This window comes from Caretta caretta, chromosome 2 (genome assembly GCF_965140235.1).
Source record: "Caretta caretta isolate rCarCar2 chromosome 2, rCarCar1.hap1, whole genome shotgun sequence".
In the NCBI taxonomy this organism is placed as follows: domain Eukaryota; kingdom Metazoa; phylum Chordata; order Testudines; family Cheloniidae; genus Caretta; species Caretta caretta.
In genome coordinates this window covers 110935251-110957113 of record NC_134207.1, presented here as the reverse complement: position 1 = coordinate 110957113, position 21863 = coordinate 110935251, and the positions used below count along the sequence as shown (strand labels likewise).

The following is a 21863-nucleotide window of genomic DNA, read 5'->3' as shown; positions in this document are numbered from 1 at the left end:
AGGAAATCAGAGCCAGTGCTAAGCATAAGCAGATTAAGCAATTGCTTAGGGCCCTGAGCAGCTCAAGGGGGTCCCCTATTTGCTTTTTATTGTGTTGTGTGGTAGGGACCCAAAATATTCCTGCTTGGGGGCCCGCAATGGGCTACCACAGCCTTTGCTGGAAATGTTTATACTGTGGTTCTGAAAAATCTCTGTAACCAATGGATAGTATGGCACCTTGTTCACCCTGAATACTGTGAAGTGGTAGGGATTTAAAATGCACAGCTGGATTTTAAGGGTGTTTCTCCCCTGGGAAGTGTTTGCAAATATCCACCATTTGGTGCAAGTCCAACATTTTCTCTTTTTGTGAGCCCCAGGAATAAGCTGTCTCTGGCAGCATGCAGAAAGGAGTGAGCTCATCTGCAGCAGGGAGAGCATCCCAACATTTCTTTCAGTTTGATGGCAAAATGTGAACAAGGGGCTCTCCCCTCAAACTGTGCCCTCCAGCACCTCAGACTGGAGGAAGAATGGGTGGGGGGGCGAGTAATGCTCTGCGCTTGACTGCCCCCTAGAAGTGGAGGGAGAATGGGGAGAAACAACCTTGGGTTGGGCCCTTTCCCTCCCTGGGCTGGGCTGCTGTGGGGTTGGCTGCAGTAGGAGGAGGCCAGGATATTCCTGAATGAACAGCTCAGGCCCCCTGCCACTTGTCAGTGTCACTTCAGGCTGCAGCCAGTTTCTATAGCGACGGCACTGATCCAGGTCTCCAGAGTAGTAACAAAGCCTGTTCCCTGCTCTCAGACACTTGCTGCTGCTGAGGCTGAGGGAGGAGGAGGGAACCGTCTCCTGAAGAAACCCTGCCTGCAGCACTAAAAACAGGTACAGAGAGGCACCCAGTTCTATCTGCAGCCACCTCACCTTTCACTGCATCCCCATCCCCTGCACAGGGGGCTGACTATGTCTCTGGGTGGCATTGTGGGGTTGGGGCTCCCGAAGCATCAATGGGATTTAATGACTTGCTGACAGTTTATTACTGCACCAGTGTCTCCCCTTGAAGGAGCAAGCAGCTCATTCACCAAAGAGCCTGATGCAAAGCCCCCTGCACACCCCTGCCCTCTCTCAGGATTATTTGGGAAGGAGGTGAGGAAATGGGTGTGATGGAGGGAGTGAGGGGGCTGAACTCTGTCTGGCTTTGCCACTGTGGAGAAAAACACATGAAAGAATAAAAGGAAGAAGGGAAAGGGAAGATTAATACACACAAATATTGATATAGTGAGAGAAGAGCACGAGCAGATACGTAGATACTGTGGTAAAAGGCAAAAGAAGGAAAGTTGAGATTTCTGTCAAATCTCTTATTTTTGTTTTTGTTTTTCTGAAGTTCACTAGAAACTCAGTGCCAGTGATGAAGACTCCTCTGAAAGGAAGAGGGACAAAAGACTTAGAGAGAAACAGACAGTTTTATGACTTTGCCTCAAGTGTGGGAGGAATAAAAATGGTTCAGTTTAATTGTGCAACTCCAGGGTTCACGGTGCTTGTTGAGGTCACTTTCTTCTGTTAGTCTGACAGGTTGACTTACTGTCCTGGCAACAACTTGAAAGATAAGCTTACAGAAAAATGATACTTTCAGGTTTCATTCCATTTTAGTTCCCTGATCTGCAACTGGTGAGCTTGGCTTTTCATTTCCAGTGGGGATGATATCTATATATTTAAAATAACATGCATGTTCATCAATGAAGTTCATATTTTGTTGCAAATGAAAAGAAAATGTTTTCCCTTGGGAGTTCTGTGTTATATCTCGTTCTATTCTGATTCTCGTTTTTAGGAAACGACTGGGTCTGATGATTTTGAAATGTATTGCCTGAGAAAAACAAGAAATGCTGAAGCATTGGGTTTAGGATTAATGAATCAAGAAATTGCTGCACACTGATGGGAGTAAACATACAATAAGTTACTGTTTGGTTTTATGTAAAATGTGTTTGTTGCTCTCAAATTCAACCTTCACTAGAAAGTGGGGGAGGGGGAGGGTTGTGTGTGTTTGTTTTGTTTTGTTTGTTTGTTTGTTTTTAAACTCTGTCAGAAATGTGGTTAACTGTGGCAACCAAGGGTAGTCTGGATTGAGTTGCTAGGAGGGTTGGAATAGTAGGAAGGTGAATTTGCTTTTAATGCCAAACAGGATCAATAGGCAGGGCATTGACAAGGCAGTCTGTAGAAGTTTGCAATACAGTTAAATGCCTGTATTGTATTTGTACTGGGCTCATAAATAGAATTATTTTTCGGCATTGCTACTTATTTGCTTTGCAAGTAAATGTATTTAATAGAAGTTGAAAGAGCTTTCTGAATGAAAACAACTCCCAGTGATGACAAATAGGACCGGATCCTGCAAGGTCAGTCTAAATAATTAGCTAGTAGTGTTCTATTGTGGGAAGTGGAATGAAATTATAGCAGTACATGTGTGAAGCCTGTCAGGTACTCGAAACGTGTGTGGTCTTTGATGTAAACAGGAAAAGATGGGAGATTGTATATAAAAGAACCATGTACAGAGGTAGATTTGGCAGTTGAGATGATGATTGTCAATTAAGGATTGGAACTTGAAGTGGTATGGGGTATTCTGAGCATAATCACAGTGTCAAGATTTAAGACACAGGAAATAATGTAATATTAATCTTTCAGGATTTCAGTACCCTCATTAGCTAATTGTAGCCTAGGCGCTGATGAGTCTATGAGGTGAATATAGAAATTGTTACTCTTAAATGAAATAATTAACCTACCAATTTCACTTCACTGAGAGAGACTTGAGAATATTGAGCTAGGAAATATAAAGAAGAAATGGTGACATGAAAGCTCAACTTTCTTTAGCAGCTGTGAGCAAAAGCAGCAGATGCTTTGTATAAAGCTGAAATTGTCTTCTTTTGTAAGAAACAAATTACCTGATATTTAAAATTAATACATATTAAACTATCTTAAGTAATTCTAAGGTGTATATCACTGTAGTATCTCTCATTTAAACCTTGCATGAAAAGACCTCAGAAGTATTGAGTAAAAAAACCCTAAAGTCCCAGTAGACTGGTTTACATAGTCTATGTGCAAAGGTTTACTCAATATTTTAAAAAAAAAAGTGTTTGCCTTTTTTGCCAAAGTGTCATAACAGTTGCTTTGTTGAAAGTCATATCCTTCTGAATGCCCTCTGTTTGCATGTAACACCAAGGAGCAAATCTGAATTTATTAAATGCATAGGAATAGCAACCTGAGGTAAGTTAGCACAGTGGGAAATGGCATTTCTAGACCTTCCTCCAGGCTATGTGAAATTGAATGCATCTGTCAGGTAGTAAAAGATCAATTGTGTACATTAATGACAAGGGGACTTCTGCTCCCTTAGTTTGCATGGCACCAGGTGAGAAAAACATTGGAACTTAACACAAATCCTACCTTAAACCCCCAAGTGAAAGCCCAAAATCTCTTACTGGTTATGCTGTCTATCAAATTACATTACAGAAATGGTTCCATGTAGAATATCTGCAAACTCCCAAAATGGGAGTGGTGTTTGATGAAATGTGAGAGGAGACAGAAGAGAAAAGCCAAAGTACCACACTGGAACCCTGAAAGAACAAGGTAATTTACCACAGAGAATATGGCTGTATCATAACCTTCTACGTAAAGAGGTGCAGAAGAAGTTTAGACCACATCAGGACTGTGCAGAGTAAGCCATTTCATATCTTCCTGAGGTCCCTCATTCCACATAATATCTCAGGAAGCAGGGGACAGGGCCCAAGAAGTCATATAGGAAGCCATTACAAGGAACTGCTAGTAGTGATACAGGGTCACCATAGGCACTGGTACACACCAGCAGCAGTTTCATACATACAGAGAGATACACAGCACTGGCACCCCGGAGACTGTGACTTCAGCCCTCCCAGCATTGTTGCTATGGAGTGCTGTGGGATCTAACTGTACAAGGTTCAGGAAATTCTCGTGTGGTCTTTACACACTTTCTGAAGTGTTGCTGTACCTACCCATTGTAAATGATGTTCCAGCAGTAACATGCTTTTGGCAGACATCTGCAGCTTAGTGTGGCATAATATACATACAGTAATCATGACAGTGGATTTCCAAGCATAAAAAAGCAACTTGCAAATGATAGATATTTATAGGCTACATGTTAGACTACCGCACAGAAGTCAGAAATGGTCCATGTGGACATATGCCTTGTGCTTCAGCTCCATTTGCAGGCACATATAAAGATGTATAATGCTATGCATCTTCCCCAGCACATGAACTGTGACTTTTAAACCACTATATTGGATTTTCAAAGCCACATTATGGATGGTTTCTTATAACTTGTTTTTCCTGCAGATTGAATGGCATGATACACAGCAACTTAGGCATAATAAAAATGTGATAATTATGCATATGTACCTTTCCATTTTTTTTCTGGCCAAAAAAAAGGAACATGTAGCTCTTATTTATTATAGGGAGACTGGGACAATTTTCTACCTTCTATTAATTCCCAGACAAAAATTATGCTAAAATGGAGTTAAAGTTTGGGAGTACATATCAATAGTTTAGAGTAATTTTGTAGCAATCCCTAAAGTTAAGGTTGCTCAACATTTTCCATTATAAGATCCTGTTTTCCGTTGCTTATCTTTGCCAAATTCTAACCATTTGGGCTGCAATTTTCCATACCAGATGTCTGCCTCAGGCTGACTTTTTTGAAAATTTCAACAAAAACATTCCAGCCATTTCTCAGAACAAGGTTAGGGGAAAATAGATTGTTTGTTTTTTTCCATGTTAAAAATTGCTTACAGCCATTTTGTTGACATGCTCTGGTGCTTCTATGCAGGGACTTTAAATTTAGCAGGTGGTCATCTGTGTCAGGGATGTGTGTTTTGCCAGTCTCGTGAAATTCTGCCCAAATTTGGCCATGTTATGAGCCTCTGAAAATCTCAGTTCACATTCAAGCTCAGTAGAGACTTGTTAGTTGTGCAGCTAAATTCTCTGAAGATTCCATCTCTGCTGAGCATGCTCCATCTCAGGACTGCAAGGCTGATTATGACTTTCCCTGCAATTGCTCCTCATGGCAGCCAGGGGCAGCTGTGGCGCCGTGCACAGGAACCAGGCGCAGGGAGACTGTGTCTCCATTTTCTCAGTCCCCTCACGCCCCACTGGTGCCCAGGCAGTGAGGAGGAGGAGGAAGCAGAGGAGTGAAATGCAGAGAGGTGAGGAGCTGGTTCTGGAGGGTAGAGAGAAGGAAGACTAGGACAAGGGGGAGGAGAAGAGACTGAGATGGGGAGCTGAAGAGAGAAGGGGCTGGGACAAGGAGACAAAGGGGTGGTGGAGGGGGAGACTGGGACAAGAACAGGCTGGAGGAGCCAGGGACAGAAGGGTCTGTAACCACTAGATACACTCCCCAAAGAATCGAGAACCGAACCCAGGGTTCCTGAGTTTCAACATTTCTGTGCTGTCGCTCGGCAGGCATCTGAAACCCATACGGAAAATACGTGCTTTGTCTCCCTTTACTGGTTGGCCCACATTAACTACTCTGTTAGTTCAAGTGGCAGAGGTCTGTGCTGTGGATATCCTTAAATGTCCCAATCTTGCTGATGAACCAACCATGTATGAGTCAGTATGGTTCCACATGGTGGAATGTCTGGTGTTTTGTTTTTTTCCTAGTTTACTGTTTAAAAACCTAGGAAATTACCTTAAAAAAAACTGCATTAAAAATGTTTAGGTTGAAAAGTCAAGCTGTCAAAAGATAGGAATTGCCAAAATTAAGATTGAGTGGGCAACGTGGGGATTATAATACTCATTTCCCTTTGTAACGCACTTTGAGACTACTAATGAAAAGTGCTGTATAAGAGCTAGGTATTATTATTGTTTATTATTTCCAACCATCACTTCTATCTAGGAGCTGGTGTGACTCCAATAAGATCAAAAAACCCATCTTGATGCCCTAGATTTCCCTCAGTATAAAACATAAACACACTAATCGCTGGTACAAATTATCTTCACTACCATAAGACAAAGGTGGGAGAGAACATACCAGCAATGAACCACCTGCTTATTTTCATATCAGTCACTCAGATGCTATTGGGATGGATGGATAGATAGAGCCCAACACTGTAAGCCAATTTGGCAACTGGCAGATAGGTGTGCAAAACTAAGGATGCAGTCATAGTCCCTGAAAGTTCTCAGGAATGGTTTTCCAAGCATCACATCCATGTTTTCGGGACTAAACGTAAACCAAATAGTTTGTATAAAGTACCTATCTTCAGACAACATGACAGTAGTTAAGCATATGCTTAATTTTAGTGGGATTTAAGCATGTGCTTATTTGATGTCTGGAAGGGGATCATGGAAACAACTCTCTCTCTCCAGACTGTAAGAGAGAGACATAACTGAGAATCGTCAGCATATTGATGACACAGTAGCCTATAATATCTCATAGTCTTCTCCCTGTGGCTTTACAAAATGTACACATGGAAAAAGAGAGCTGACAAGATTAACCCCTCTGAGACTCCATAAGTGAGAATTCTCAGAGGAAAAAAATTGCCTGTTGAAATCCTCTGAGATCTTTCCAAAAGGAATGAGTGAACCCACCTTAAAGTGACTGTCTGCCCTTCCTAGGTCCTGCTGGTAAATTAAGGCGTGTTTTGAGCAATTGTATGTAAGTTCACCAGTGGTGTCCTGTGTATGTAAACTGCAAACAGAATTTATCCCACTGTGTTTTGCTGTGGTTAAAGATCTGGCCACATTTCCATCTAAAGTCTCTTTTTCAGCAGTTTATAGTAATACAACCAAACACATTTGCTTCAAGCTGAAATATGTGTTGGGGAGTGAGGGTAATTTGTCAGAATTTAAATTGTGGTTTCCATTAACATGCATTAATATTGTACTCCTTTACAATTAAAATTCTGTTCAACCTTTTTTGTGTTACAGTAGTGCACATAAAGAGACTTGCTGATTTGCTTTTTGCATTCTTGTTGTTAAAAAGCTGGTGTGTGTGTTTGAAGAGGGTCTTTAAATCTTCAGACCATGTTGCAAATTGGGCCTTTTTTGTGCATTTTTCTTTTCAATTGCAATATATTCAAATTATTCATAATAGGAATTGACAATAGAACATGCCCTATAACCAGTTAAATACAAATAACCATATTAATATAATGATGCGGTGAATCATTACAATATTATATAAAGCGAGAGATTTTAACTTGCAGAAAGTCTACAAGACTTTCTCAAGACAGTTATGGTATTTTACATCAAAATATACCTATTTACCAGATAGACTAGAGATATAGTTTACAATCTGAAATGTGTACACATAAGTACTAACTCATTTCACCCTTTTCACCCATTATATGCCTATAATCACTCAAGGCTGATAGGTAACTTCCGACAGTATAACATAGTAGGTGTATTTAGATCAGTGGTTCTCAACCTGCCACCCAAGCAGCACACAGCTGCGGCCCATGTGACATCCTCAGGGCCTACAGGTAGTATCTGTTGTGACGTTCTTTGCCTTGGGAGAGCACCCTGCAACCCCCCGTATTCCTCATCTGTATATAATTCTGATATGAGGGCTTGTTTATACTGGCACTTTAAAGCACTGAAACTTTCTCGCTCAGGGGTGTAAAAAACACCCCCCTGAGCACTGCAAGTTTCAGCGTTGTAAAGGGTCAGCGTAGACAGTGCACCAGCGCTGGGAGCTACTCCCCGCGTGGAGGTGGGTATTCAGAGCGCTGGGAGAGAGCTCTCCTAGTAGCTGGTGCTACGACTGCACGGCCATGTTAAGGCACTGCTGCGACAGTGCTTTAACATTACGAGTGAAGACTTACCTTTGCATATAAAGCAAGCCTTGTAAGGTATCAGGGGAAAGGTTACAATTTGCTGAAAGTCCTTTCTCTATTCATATATATATAATTAATGCATGTGAAGTTATGAGAATTGTGGTGTTTGGTTGTCACGGAGGGCTTGTCTACACTGGCAATTTACAGCGCTGCAACGTTCTCAGGATTGTGAAAAAACACACACACCCCGAGCACAGCACGTTTCAGCTCTGTAAAGCAGCAGTGTAGACAGTGGACCAGCGCTGGGAGCTGCGCTCCTCATGTGTCCTAGCCTTAATGTTTAAACATAGCTTCTCTTTTATTTAATAAATCCATGGGCATTCTTCCTGTCACTCTTGTTTGAAGTCTTAAATCAACATTTATGTGAGGACGTCCAGTCTTCTCTGAATGCAATGGTTTTTGTTGCAGGGGGTGGGGGGAGTCTCTCCTTTTGGATATTGATTGTGGAATGGAGATAAGGAAGAATGGTTCCCAAAATACCAGGTGAAATTCAATAGCTAATAATATTGTATGCACACTCTACTCATAGACCAAAACCTCGCTAAACTTATCAACATGATATTCAGAGAAATACATCATGGCTTTCCCCAGCTTCTCTAGTATGCTTTCAGAAGAGTGGCATCAAGTGTATTATATGCTCCATCTTGGTTGGACAACCGTAACAGGTCAAGATTTTTTTTCCCTTTCCTTTATGGGAATTTACCTAATGAGGAAAATCCTTCTTTCCCAGTGCCCTCCTTCAATGGACCCCAGACCCCGCCGGGTGGGGCTGTGCAGGCTTTAGCACACAGCTGGGCTGCAGCTGTGTGCTAACTGGGCCGCACACAGCCTGCAGGTTGAGAACCACTGGCACATACAAATACTTCACAGCGACTTGTTAAAAAATTGTGTCTTGTAAGAACAGTCCCATGTCCAGGATAGTGCAGAGCTGTGCCATTCCTAAGGGAGCATCGGGAGACATTCTGCCTCAGAAAAGCAGGGGCCTGGATTCTAAGCTATGACCAAGGTATTCTCAGAACAGCTGAGAAGGTGGCATAAAGCTATCTTTGCTTCCCCCAAGTCTGCAGTGTAAATCAGAGCAGTTTCAGGGTTGCTTTCTCTTAAGCTAGCTGTCTGTGGTTCTAAGGAGCTCCTGGTAGTGAGGGATTGTTGGCATTTTAGGATGCTAAGGTTACATTGCTCCACCAGAGCAGCACAACCCAGCCTTAGCTGACCACAGGATGTGGTCCAAAACGCCTCCTCAGGTTCTCAGAAGCTATGCCCCATAATGAGATGCAACTTACAGCCCCTTGTGCAGCAGTCCAAGGGCCAGCTCTGCTCCACCTCATCACCATTCTTCCTGCCCCCTGTCAGGAAGCAGTTCCTATGTTATAAGGGTCACACACTGAGCGTGGGAAAAGTTCCTTGCACCCTCCCGAGACTGTGCACCTCTGTAAGGCCCAGATGGGATCTGGCTTGATGCAGGAATTACTGGCTGGCATTCTATGGCCTGTCTTACAAAAGATTAGATAGTCACAATGGTTCCTTCTAGCCGCAAATAAACGTCTCATTGAGAACTAGGGGTAAAGTTCAGAGTTTTAAAAGTTTATTGGTTTTGAGTTATCTGAGTACAAAAAAGAACCTGATGTGTTTCTTAACACTTAAAATCCCATTTGGCAATTTCTGATTTACTAAACTTTCTACCTAAATAATTTAAGGCTGAAAAGAAACATGAGAAATTTCAGTCCAAGGGTACACTTTATTCAGGTTATAAATATTTGAAATCAGGTGCCTAGAAGGTAAATATTTCCCCAGCCATAACCAGAGCATTGCTAACTTAGAGCCATAAATGGTACAGGGCACATGTACCATTCACATGTATGAAATGTTGGCAGCACCATAGTCCCTTATCCTGCATTCACAATCCTGTCTTGTTGAACACCCAGCTGTATTAGACTAACCCTGTGGGCTTGGAGTCACAAACAATATCTTTCATTCAGGAGTGTAGTAATCCAGTTGTACATAGAAACAAATCATGTCTCAGAATCATGCATGTCTGTCAATTCCATGACAAACCCAATAAGTTTTGTTTGAGGAAATATGATTTCCTCACAAAAGATAAAGGAGTTGCCATAAATCACATCTGCCACTCCATGGCTATCCATTTTTATTTAAGGTATTTTCTATGATAATATCCAAACCATTTGTCAGCTTGGTGGCCTAAAACCTAAGGAAGTGACCTCACCTGCCTAAAACATCTCATTTGTTTTCATAGGTGCCATTAACTATGGTTGGAAATTGAACCTTCTTGCTAGTGAGAGAGTCTTGTGAGGCTAGTGAGAGAGGAAATAGAATTGCCTGCTTTCTCCTGCATTCACTAACATTTCATCTAGGATGGTTTGCTGACAGCTCCAACTAAGGATTACCAAAGCCATCTTGTAATTTTCCCTCCTAAATCCTTGTCTGCTCAACCAGTCTCCATTACTGTCAACAACAAAGCAATTCCCAGGTTTGCAATGCAAAGATAAATTTCAGCGCTTCCTTCTCCTTTTTCTCTTTACATCCAGGCTAGGATAAAATCCTGCCATTGCTCCCTCCACAACATATCTAAAATTCCCTCACCTTCCTATCTGTCCAATGTCTCAATCTCTTGTTTCAGAGTAGCAGCTGTGTTAGTCTGTATTCGCAAAAAGAAAAGGAGTACTTGTGGCACCTTAGAGACTAACAAATTTATTCCTTTATACTCTCTTCCACCTTGTCTCCTGTAACCCACTTCTCACCAGCTGACTTGATATCCACATTGCTTTCCTCCAGCATGTCCAAAACCCTGACATCTTCCTTAGCCATCTTACAAGCCATGTTACCACCTCTCCCATCTTTGACTCACTCCATGGACTGGCTTGCATATCAAGGTCAAAGTAGTTTTCATCGTATTCAAGGCTCTACATCTGGCCCTGCGTATATCTCTGACAGTCTCCTACTGAATTCATCCTGCCTCCCTCTACTCTGCAAATAATGCTAGCCTTGAAGCCGCCTTTCCTGAATTTCCTTCTCCCACACTCATGTCTATACCTTCTTCCATACCACTCCCCCCACACACGTGTTTGTAACCTCATCCCATCCACCAAACTCTCATCCTTTATCTCACTCTTTCAAACACACTTCTGTGAGAGCACCTTCAAGAAGTGAGTGAGTTCATTAAAATAACAAGATTTCATTGTTCATTAAACAATCCCAAAATGTGCATCTGCTCAAACTGAGCCACCATATAATTGTAACCCTTGTCCTCCTTCCCCCACATTGACTGTTTGTTCTCTTTTCATCACATCATCTCTAATATTAGACTGTAAGACCTTTGTTGCAGGGGCCTTGTCTTTTTACATATTTCTTTTAAATCCCTAAGTATATTTTGGGCACTATAAAGCAAATCATCATCATCATAAGAATTAATAATAATAATAATAATAGTGTACAAATATATAGCCATGGTCTGTGGCCACACTGATATTGTTTACTGTTGAAGTGTTCTGATCCAGACTGAGAGTAGAGTTATCCAGTACTTTTATGCTGACCCAAAAAACAGTATAAGAAATACAGAAATATGCTAAAATAATAGTAGTGTGCGAACTAAAGCTGACAAACACCAAGAAACTTACGTTTCAGGCTTATATTTTAATTTGAGATACCACTATTAGCTTAGGCATTATAGGGATCTCAGAAGCAAATCTTACAAAATGTCTTCAGTTACACGCATGCAGCCCATTTAACTCAATGGGGCTGAGTTCAGTGGCCTTGAACAGGTGCCACTGAGGGTAGAATTTGCCCCAGGAGTCAGGACACTGAGAATGGATTGAAAATCTTTCATTTGAATTCCCTTGATTTTTTTTCAGTAAAAATACAATTCTTATTGATGTTGTTTTAATCATTTATTGTATTAAATTTCATTTTCTGAATAGTTGAATTAAAAGATTACCAAATAATATGTTTTAACCCTGCTATTGCCAGTGAATTGTACTTAGGTCTCTCTCAGACCCAACGGAGCAATTATTTCACATGGTACATTAATAGAATATATGAGACACTTCTTCTGCTACCATAATGGCCCTTTTGGACAGGATACAATGTAGTGCAAGAGTATCAAATGCTTCATTCACCTACTGGATCAGGTCCATTAGACTTGATACTCTGCCAATAGCTGCCAGAATTCATGCATTCATAAAGACTTACAGAGAGATCCTGTCTGCCCCTTTTGCACACCCTCTGGTTTTAAAACAAGTGTATCATTTTGGGCATGCAAGTACATGCAGAGTTGTATGATGATGGTGTAATGACTAAAATGCCATTTCTTAATGATGATGTTCACAGAGTGGATGTAGATACAAGCACACCTGTTGCCAAGCTTTAATAACTTGACAATTTAAAAATGGTTTTCAATAACAGCATCATTCTCTACAGATTAACACCCGACAGTTTTGTAAAAATTTTTTTTTTAGTTTGCTTTTCTTATTGCCTCCCATTCAATCCAGTAGGACTTTTGCCTGAGTACGAACTATAGGATTGTCTACTGCATCTTTGACTACATGAGCCAAAAAGAGTTTTAAAGCTACAAACCAAAATATTTCTGAGGGTTTGCAGGCTTTACAGGCATTGTCCCCTCTCACCCAGGAAGTGAACGTGGAGTTTTACCTCCATATGGTTTGCAGATAGGGCCCTTTGGAAAAAATGCCCATACTCATACATTACATTTCTCATGCAACATTCCAAGCAAATGTAAATGAAATTAACTAAGTTATGAATCCCTAAAAATAAGATTTGTTAACATACCTTTAAAAAATATATAATGAAAGCAACAGAATGGAACAGTAGACCTTGTTTCAATGCAATCTATCTATGAGACTGGCAAAAAAAAAAAAACATTAACACGATATTCCACCATTGTTATAACATTTATTTACTTTGACATCACTATTGGTGTTCTGTTTTTTAAAGACAAAAATAGGCAAGATTTGCTAACATGACATTGGCTAAAGTTACGTTGGTTTCAACTGAATTACTCTGGATTCACACTGGTCTAACTGAGATCAGGGGTTGACTTGCAATATCTAGAGCAGGGGTGGCCAACCTGTGGCTCCGGAGCCGCATGTGGCTCTTCAGAGGTTAGTATGCAGCTCCTTGCATAGGTGATGACTCTGGGGCTGGAACTACAGATGCTAACTTTCCAGTGAGCTGTGGGATGCTCACTGCTCAACCCCATGCTCTGCTTCAGGTCCTGCCACCATTCCACCCCTTCCCCCAAGGCCCTGGTGCCTTCCCCCAAGCCTGCCATGCCCTCGCTCCTCCCCCTCCCCACCAGAACCTCCTGCGCACTGCAAAACAGTTGATTGCGGTGGGCGGGAGGCATGGGGAGGGAAGGGGAGGGACTGATTGATGGGGCTGCTAGTGGGCGGGAGGTGCTCGGGGCTAGAGGGGGATAGCAGACGGGGGCTGCTGACAGATTACTGTGGCTCTTTGGCAATGTTCATTGGTAAATTCTGGCTCCTTCTCAGGCTCAGGTTGGTCACCCCGATCTAGAGGTTCTGTTGACATAGCATTATGCCCCAGTTCAGGGCCATCCCTAGCTGTTTTGGTGCCCTTCGCAGCCCCCAGGCCTCCACCGGGAAGGAACCACCCCCCAGCACTGGCCGGCGGCGTGGCTGGAAGCCAGGGGAGTGGAGCAGGCTGGGGCCGGGTCCCTCCACTTACCACACGGTGAGTGCAGGGTTGGGTCTGGCTGCAGTCTTCAGAAGAGTGGGGGCGGGGCTGGGGTGGAGCAGGGGCAGGAAGAGGTGGGTCTCGGGCAGGGGCCTGGGGAAGAGCCGGAGCCGGAGCAGGGGCTGGAGCAGGCTGCGGCTGTGCAGGGCACCAGGAAATTTGGTGCTTTGCATATGGGTAAGGATGGCCCTGCCCCAGTTCCATTTTTGTAATCTAAGTGTTTGTAACCATTTCACCCTTTTTCTCAGTGACGTAAGAATTATTTACAGATGTATTATACCATAAATTGCATCACTAAAAGTGGTGTTCAGTACTGTTTTTATTTTGTGCAGTTTGGCAGGGATAATTGGAAGCTAGAGGTTTGGTCACAGGTGGCATGATATCCTCTGGCTAAAACATAATCACTTCTTGATATAGAGAAGGAATACCTCATTAACAGGGTGAACCTTCCTTTTGGACAGGCTGAAAAAAGTCAGAAAATTCAATCTGTATCATTGTGGGGAAGGAATTTCACCAGGTGGGATTATCTTGCAGACCTTTTTCAGACCACTTCCTATTCAGTTCAGTGGAACTTTTGCCTGAGTGAGGACTACAGGATTAGCCATTGCACATCTGGATACATAAACTAAGGTTCTATTTGGTGCATAGTTCAATCTCGGAAATGTGTCAATAGGATAGTTGTTGCATAAAGATAGCACTATTAGCATTTGCAACAAGAGTCTTTTCTTCAGAAAAATCTGTTTGATTTTCCCCCTTACTATGGAAATCTTTTAAAAAGATAACCTTATTGAAGAAAACAGTCATTCCCTTTAACAGGTGTCATAAAAGTAACCTGTCTGATCATAGGTATTTTGGTTTAGTGTGTGGAAACTGTGGCCACTGCTCTCTGAATGCCTCTCTGGAGGGGGCAATAGCTGGTAGATCTATGTAGCGTAAGATCCACTAGCACTGCATTTGCTTGCTCTTCCCCCTGGCTCACCTGTGTCCCATCCCCCTCCCATTTATACAGCAGTGTGCAAGAGATCCTGCAGAATTGGGCTCTGTTAGAAACTCATGGAAGTTAACGTTACTGAAAGTTTCCACTTGCAGACTTTGTTACCTCTATTAGAGGGGTCATTATAGAGGGACACACTGTTGCATGGCTGGAGGTATGGGTCTAAGAGAATTACAAAAACCTTTGGGGAAGGATCTGCAGGTCTTCTATTGTGAAGCCATATCTATTGTGTAGTATCACTGCCTCGCCTTTCTAAGGGAAGAATATGGCTGAGCAGCACAGTTCACAAATCTACATGAGGGGAGGGGAATATATGGACCCTGAAGATGACAGTCTCAGTTTTATGTCTTTACTCATCCTCTGAACCATCCAGGTCAATTTGAGACGTGTTCTGGGTATGGAAACTTGTAGAGTGAAAGATAAAACTTCTGTGGTCTTCTCAGATATCTTCTATCGCTTTTCTAAAAGCACTTTTTTGTTCCTCTCCATGGCTCGTGTAACACCATGGACTGCTTACAGATCTGGTGCTAAGCAGGCAAACACAAGTGCAACTGATAGGCAGCTGTTGTAGCAAAACCTCAACTTGATAGAAAGTGATGATCTGCTGGACAATGTTAAATAACTTCTGTTGAACCTATCTCTGTTGCAAGTAACTCATAATTCACTTAATAGAAGAGTGGTGGGAGTGGCTCTACTGAAGGAGAGAATATGGGGGAGGGTGCTGAGAAATCCTGCGTTAGTCTTGTTGTAAGCAGTCCAATCTAGAGAGATCGCTTGGGCTGGATTTTATGTTTCATTGAGAGCTCCTTTTGTCAATAAAACCAAACCCCAGGAAAAGGATATATTTTAATACACTACAACTTGTGTGCACAGTGTTTGGAGACGTGTGACGAAACCATGGATTCACAATGGATGAAATGCAGCCCTATGTATTAACCCCCTGGCACTTCAGAGAAGGGACTTTTACCTTATAAATATATGCAAATTGCAAGCATTCAGCACACTGAAAGTGAGTGCATTAGGAAATATATAAATCATCCTGGAATGTTTGGTCCGTCAAGTCACTGAGCTGGCTGATCATTCGCTCATCACTTTTTGGAAAAGATATCAGACGCAGTGGAGTGTTCAGGAGACCATTCCATTCAACAGCTCAGAGTAGTGAGGGTGAAGGTGGTTTTGCTTTATTAAAACCATTATATTCTTTAATTATTTTTAAAGAAATATTAATTATACTCTTTAATGTAACTTTAATCTTACTGTTTCTTTCCCTGTCAAAGTGTCTTCTCATTCTTAATTTGGATCAGGCAAGAATTATCCTTCATTATCCTGCTTCATTCTTTTCTCCTCCGCCAAACTGTTCTTTTGTGACACTCTAAAAGGAAAAGTGACATTGCTGGGAGTACTCATTAAGAAAATAATATGTTGCTAAGGAGATTTGTCCATATTAGAGTGAAATCTAGAATTTTTGATGGTTCTAATTTGTATTCTTCTTGCATTGTACAGCATCTAACCATGAATGCAATTAACTAGGCACTTAACTAAAACCCAGTGTACTGTGTGACAAATAATATATCAGGTCTCAAACAATACGAGGTAGAACAGCTAAGTAAGCAAGTATAAGAACTCTTATGTGATCCTGCTTTATGATAGTTTATATTACTTTAAGTTCCCTTTATCTAAACTTTCTAGTTAGATTGCTGGGCAGGCCATATGGAGAAATTTCTGAGACAGTGATATGCCTCAGTGATTTTTGTGTTTTTAAATATGTTTAAGTGGAAAAACACACTTTAAATATTTGAAATTAGTTTACCATTTCAAGTGTAGTAGTATGCAATTGACAGAAAAGGGCCATGGCTGTGGTGAAGGCAAAGAAAACTTTCATACCTACTCCATAGAGTCCACAAAGTCCTGACTAGTAGAACTATTTTGGGTGGAGGACAATCTAGGGAACCCAGGTTATCCTTGCCCCAAAACAGAACCAGGTGATTCTCACTGCAAGACTTTTTCTATCTACTTTGCAGACAAGAATGATCAGATTTTATTGGATTGGCTGTCTCTGTGGTAGCAAATCCTTTTGGGTGGGGACGGGGGTGAGGGAAGTACATCATCTCTGAGTTTTGACAGGTTACACGTGCTGAGAGATAAATCTTCAGATACACTGGAGCACTTGCCACTTTTCTGCTCCTCTCACCTAATCCTGGGAAGATATTCAGGCCTGAATATGCTCCCAGCATTACTAAGGCCATGTCTATGCTACAAGGACTATAGCAGCATAGCAATGTTGGCATAATCCTATAGTGTAGATGCAGCGTAGCCTACAGTGATGGAAGTGGGGGGGGGGGTTTCTGTCACTGTAGGAACACCACTTCTCCAAGCAACAGTAACTAGGTCAATGGAAGCATTCTTCTGTCAACCTACCTGCATCTACACCAGGATTTAGGTAGGTATAGCACTCAGGGGTGTGGATTTTTCACCCCTCTGAGCACCATAGCTATGTCAGCCTATGGTTTAAGTATAGACCAGGCCTAAGAGTAGCCTCAGGCTGCTCCAAGTTGTTCTGGCTAGTAAAAGGTTCCCTAGAGGCCACTATGCCCTCAAAGTCTGCTAGAGCACAGCATATCCCAACCACAAACCCCCTGCATAGCCCCAATATACTCCTTAGGCGAGGGGATCTTTGGAATGACATAGAGCTAGCATACCCAGCCTCCTCAGCTGCCCACTTAGGAGCAGTGAAAGGCTGAGAATCTGATTCTTGGTGCTAGATGTGCTGGTTTCTTGGCCTGAAACCTATGAGCTAGTAGACTCAGGCTCCATATGGCTTCCTCTGAAGGCGGTATTGGGTATACTACTGGTTAAGATTTCCTTCCTGAAAGAAATCATTGCCAAGGATCCACTTTTTCACAAGTGACTGTTAGGTTCATGTTTAAGAAGCCGTCCCTTCATATCAGTTTTGCCAACTACTGCTGTATTTCTAATCTTCCTCATTTGAGCCAGGTTACTGAGACGATTGTAGTGGAGCAATTTTGACACCTTTTAAACTATTTTTAATCTCAATCTGACATGTAGACTGCACTAGTTTAACCAATTGATTGTCTCCTCTGGGTTGTTTTAGATCACTAAGCAACCTTCAGTACCACTGACCATTAGGTTTGCTGATATTGGCAGTGGTGGACCATGTAGTGTCAATAGTTAAAAGTACCCCTTTTCATCTGCATTGGCTAAATAACTTCAACCACTTCTCTGTATTGCAGGCATGCCCACAATTATCCAGGCTTTTATGACCTCCATATTCTTTGGTTGCAATATGCACTTCTTGAGGTTACCTTTTTGAAGACCTGTTGAAAGCTACAGTTGGCTAGAGTGTGGGGGCTTCCTGCTTGCTCAGTGATGTCAATGCAGTTTAACTGGGAATATATGGCACCTGTTTTCTGAAGTCTGGGTATCAATTCCCTTTGGAGTGCAGTAAAGGTCTGGATTTTGCTCTATATATGCTCTGTCATTGGGCCAAATTGTGATGCAACCGCTCAGCAGATGCAGTGCAGAGGGAGCTCTGCAGCTCACCATGCTCAGTGCCCAAGGAGTGGTACTGGCATCCAGCGCATGGGAGGGATGTTTGAGAGCATCCACAGAGACAATGCATGGAATCCCTATGGGCTGTAAATGTAATCTGAGATGCCTCTCCACTGCCATATTAGCCGTGGCTTCATTAGAAATGACTTTGGGGGGGGGGTGTTGTCTCCCCCAGTGAAGAGAAGAGTTTCATTGGCTGACAGAAGGGGAGACAATAAAGTGGTCCCCTTCCTTCTTCCCACTTTCCACCAGAGTCAGCCAACACTATGAAATACCTACTCTCCCATCTATGACTGCAATCAGTAAAGTGGAGAGCAGCAAAGTCTCCCCCAAGAACCCAATCCCTTCTCATCCACAAGCACTTTGGGGAGATGTTCTGAGCTCACCCCATCTAGTGGGTGTTCCCCATCTCTTCCACAGTAAACTGTCTGGCCAGCCTCCTCAGTGTACTGGAACTGCTCGTATCTCTAGGACCTATCCAGGTGAGTACGGGTTTGCAGGATCGAGCCATGATCTGACTGTCCCTCATCCAGTTCCAGGGAAGCCCTAGAATTAAATACTCCAACAGGAATATCACATTATCAGTCCTAATCTAAACAACATCAACAACACTAAAGTGTCGGCTCTAGTTGTAATAAACTGAAAGGGGACTACATATCTGTATGTTCTGGCATGGCATGAAAGTCTCTTAACAGCCCACCATCAGTTTCCTTGCTGAACATTTGTGGTCTGTGTATTACCACTATATATACAAGTTCAGTCTGTGAAGATTCTGCCCTTCACTTGACCTAGACGGCATTGTATCCATTAGCAATAACTTTACTGCTTAAGTTAAAGGATTGTCTCCTGTTGCTGTCAATACAATATTCTCTTTCATTGACAACCCACAACTGGGACAAGACCAGCACATTTCATTGCTAAGTACCATATTCAGTCTCAATAATGCAATTTCAGTCCTCTTGAAGACTGAGAAGTCCTATTCCGGCATTAATTTGATTTAAGCAAGTCACAGCAACACTCCAGCAGTCATGGGGCTGGTGAGGCCCCACTTTGCTATAAATTAGTATGATGCCATCAGTTACAAGGAAGTCCCAAAATTGCTTTTCTAACACTTGCGTTCCTATTGTTTAAAAGGAATCTGTATTCAGTTCCCAGTCGCATTACACCTAAAAGTCCATTGCAATAGATTCTATTGCACATTTGAGGTAAGCACAGACTGCAGCTGGGAAAATCATTTGTACCAAGCAATTTATTCAACCAGTTTCACCTCTTTTTCTGTTTAAATCTCTGCAAACAGATTGAAGTTTTGTCTCATTTATCTGTTGTTCCAAATTATTCATAGAATAATTTCTGCAAATATTTTTTTTTCTGTAGCTTGTTTGCAAGTGGTTTATTTGGTATCTGCAATCCAAGTGGTTTTGATTGAAAACATAGAGCATATGACATATTTCTGTTCCAGGACTTGATTAGTTTAACTCTTAGAATCAGGTTTCTAGTATGAATGTTGGCATTTCCCTTTCTGTGCATACCCTGCAATGTTCACCTAAAATTTGCCATTTTTGTGATCATTCCTGCCAATAAACTCATACACAAGAGCATTCACATAAAACAAATAAAGGGGCATGAACTCCACTGAAGTAAATTCATTAAAAAAATTAAATTTCTATATTGCACAGCAATAGAAATTGGGATAGGTCCCTACAGGACAGGAGCGGAGGACAGGAGTGGACTTCAGAAGTTTCACCAATGGAAAAGTTAGCTTATAGATTGAGAAATTACCACAACACTTCTTGTGGAATCCTTGACTAGCTATAATGGTATTTTTGTTTATGTTGCAGTAATGCCTAGGAGCCCTAGGTATGGACCAGGACCCCAGTGCACTAGGCACTGTACAAATACAGAGCAAAAAGTCCCTGCATTGTACTTCCCATGGGCCTATGTGGAAAGCCATGGGAGGGGATTTTTTGATGTGAAAATCCTTCACAGAAATTATCCCCCATTGTCCTGCTGTGGGGAAGTGGGTGGGTCCTCCTATTTTGGAAAAGTCGATCCCATTCATGTGGAAGCCCTGTATCCATGTAGTTACTCTGGTTCCTAATGGCCACTGCCCCAGCCCAGCTCCCATGGGAACTGCACTGACAGGGATTCCCTCTGGCCATGGTTCCCTCCAAGCTCCTTGTTGGAGACTGTGGAAATATTAACACAGCCTAGAGCTTTATTAATTTTGCTATGCAAGTTCCATAGGGCTACATGAGCATCCTACCCCAAACCCTTTATTTTCCCAGCTCACCCCCCTCCCCTCACTTTTCTTGTGTGGATCTCTGACTGTGCAGAGAGGGTCCTGCAAGGTCTGGGATGAGATGGGGGAAGGTGAGTGTAGGAAACAGTGCTTCTGAAGGGCTATAGCACCCCTTCCACACACACAGGAAGAGAAATCTGCATGTGGAGGTCCCCTCTATGTGCAGATGTTGGGGAAACAATCTGGACCTCTGTTTATGAAACTGAAATTCTGCTATACAGAACAGGAATTGCTATGATACTCCTTGTCGACTATTTTCAGTCATGAAAGGCTCAAATAAACATTCAAATGAATGTTCACAGATACTTTTTTGCAGTATTCACCGAGTTCAAGGGAGGACACAGGTTCTAATTACCTCATCCTTTATGTAAAAATACAGCCAGAATTTTTCCATTTCATTATTTGTGAAAACTATCAAGGCAAAGGAAATATGCCTTTGAAAATCAGATGAAAATTAAGCTTGCTGGGGTGGCATAATTGCCAGCAAGGGCTCTCATGAATTAAGTAACCATCAAGAAAATTTGAAGCATAAAGCAAACTTACTGGATTGTTGCTATATTTGCTTTTTTCCCCCCTTGTGTACAAAGTATGTCCAATGGATCATTCCAATATGAGTACAAACATCTGCACGATGACTAATGCAGTCATGGGCAAACTTAGCCTCTTCACGATTTTTACATTTGTGTGATCACTCAAACACCAGGAAGACCACAATGCAGGCATGCTTCTTAGCTTTATCCTATGATTAGTAAGTAGCAGAATTTAATGATATTTTTTTTTCTCTCAACATCTGGATTTTTAATTTATTAGGGTTCTTTTTAGCATATTTGTGAGAATTATAAACTAGATCCCGTTCTCAGTTCCTTCAATACAATTCCATTTGTACTAAAGTTAACTGAGACAGGAATGTCACATTTTTGGTAAACCAAATATTGGCATAGTGCAAAAAAAAGTATATATTTTATCCCAACACTTATTTTTTAAATATGCTTTCCAAGTAAACTGAAGTTCGGGTCTTACATGTTAATATACCTAGAGAGTTTGATTATATGTTTCTCAGATGACCCCTGAAGTTATGGAGATTGCATAGCACATCAATCAGGACAGAGTTTGGTTCAGATTTTCTCCAGAAGGGCTTGTTGATGGAAGGTAAGGACTGAGAAGGTTGCTTCATGTGTGAAAGTTCGTATCTGAAGTAGGTTGTTCTGCCACTTATGAATTGTCAGCATTCTGTAACTAAAGTAAATCCAGTTGTCTTTCACATTTTCTTTTCTATTTGGCAAAGAAAAATAATACCAATTCTGAATAAAACATAAAACCTACATAGCAAAATATGCGTAAACTTCAGTATCAACACTGCATCAAGTATAATTCCTTTGTTTTTTCCTTTTATAGTGTGGCTGTGCTAACTTGTTCAGATAAAATAAGAATGAGAGAGAATTTTTACACAGAC

At 41.8% G+C, this 21863-nt stretch overlaps 1 protein-coding gene across 4 annotated transcripts in view; it reads left to right on the top strand.

Moving 5' to 3' along the window:
• Nucleotides 1–701: 701 nt before the first annotated feature.
• Nucleotides 702–21863, top strand: part of RNF182 (ring finger protein 182) — a 34008-nt gene continuing 12846 nt past the window's right edge. Inside the window, exons 1-3 of one of the 4 annotated variants that reach the window (XM_048839929.2) lie at nt 702–855; nt 1799–1908; nt 3469–3585. The gene's annotated coding sequence lies outside the window, so the exon portion shown is untranslated. The other 3 variants (XM_048839928.2, XM_048839930.2, XM_048839931.2) reach the window with 3 other exon arrangements.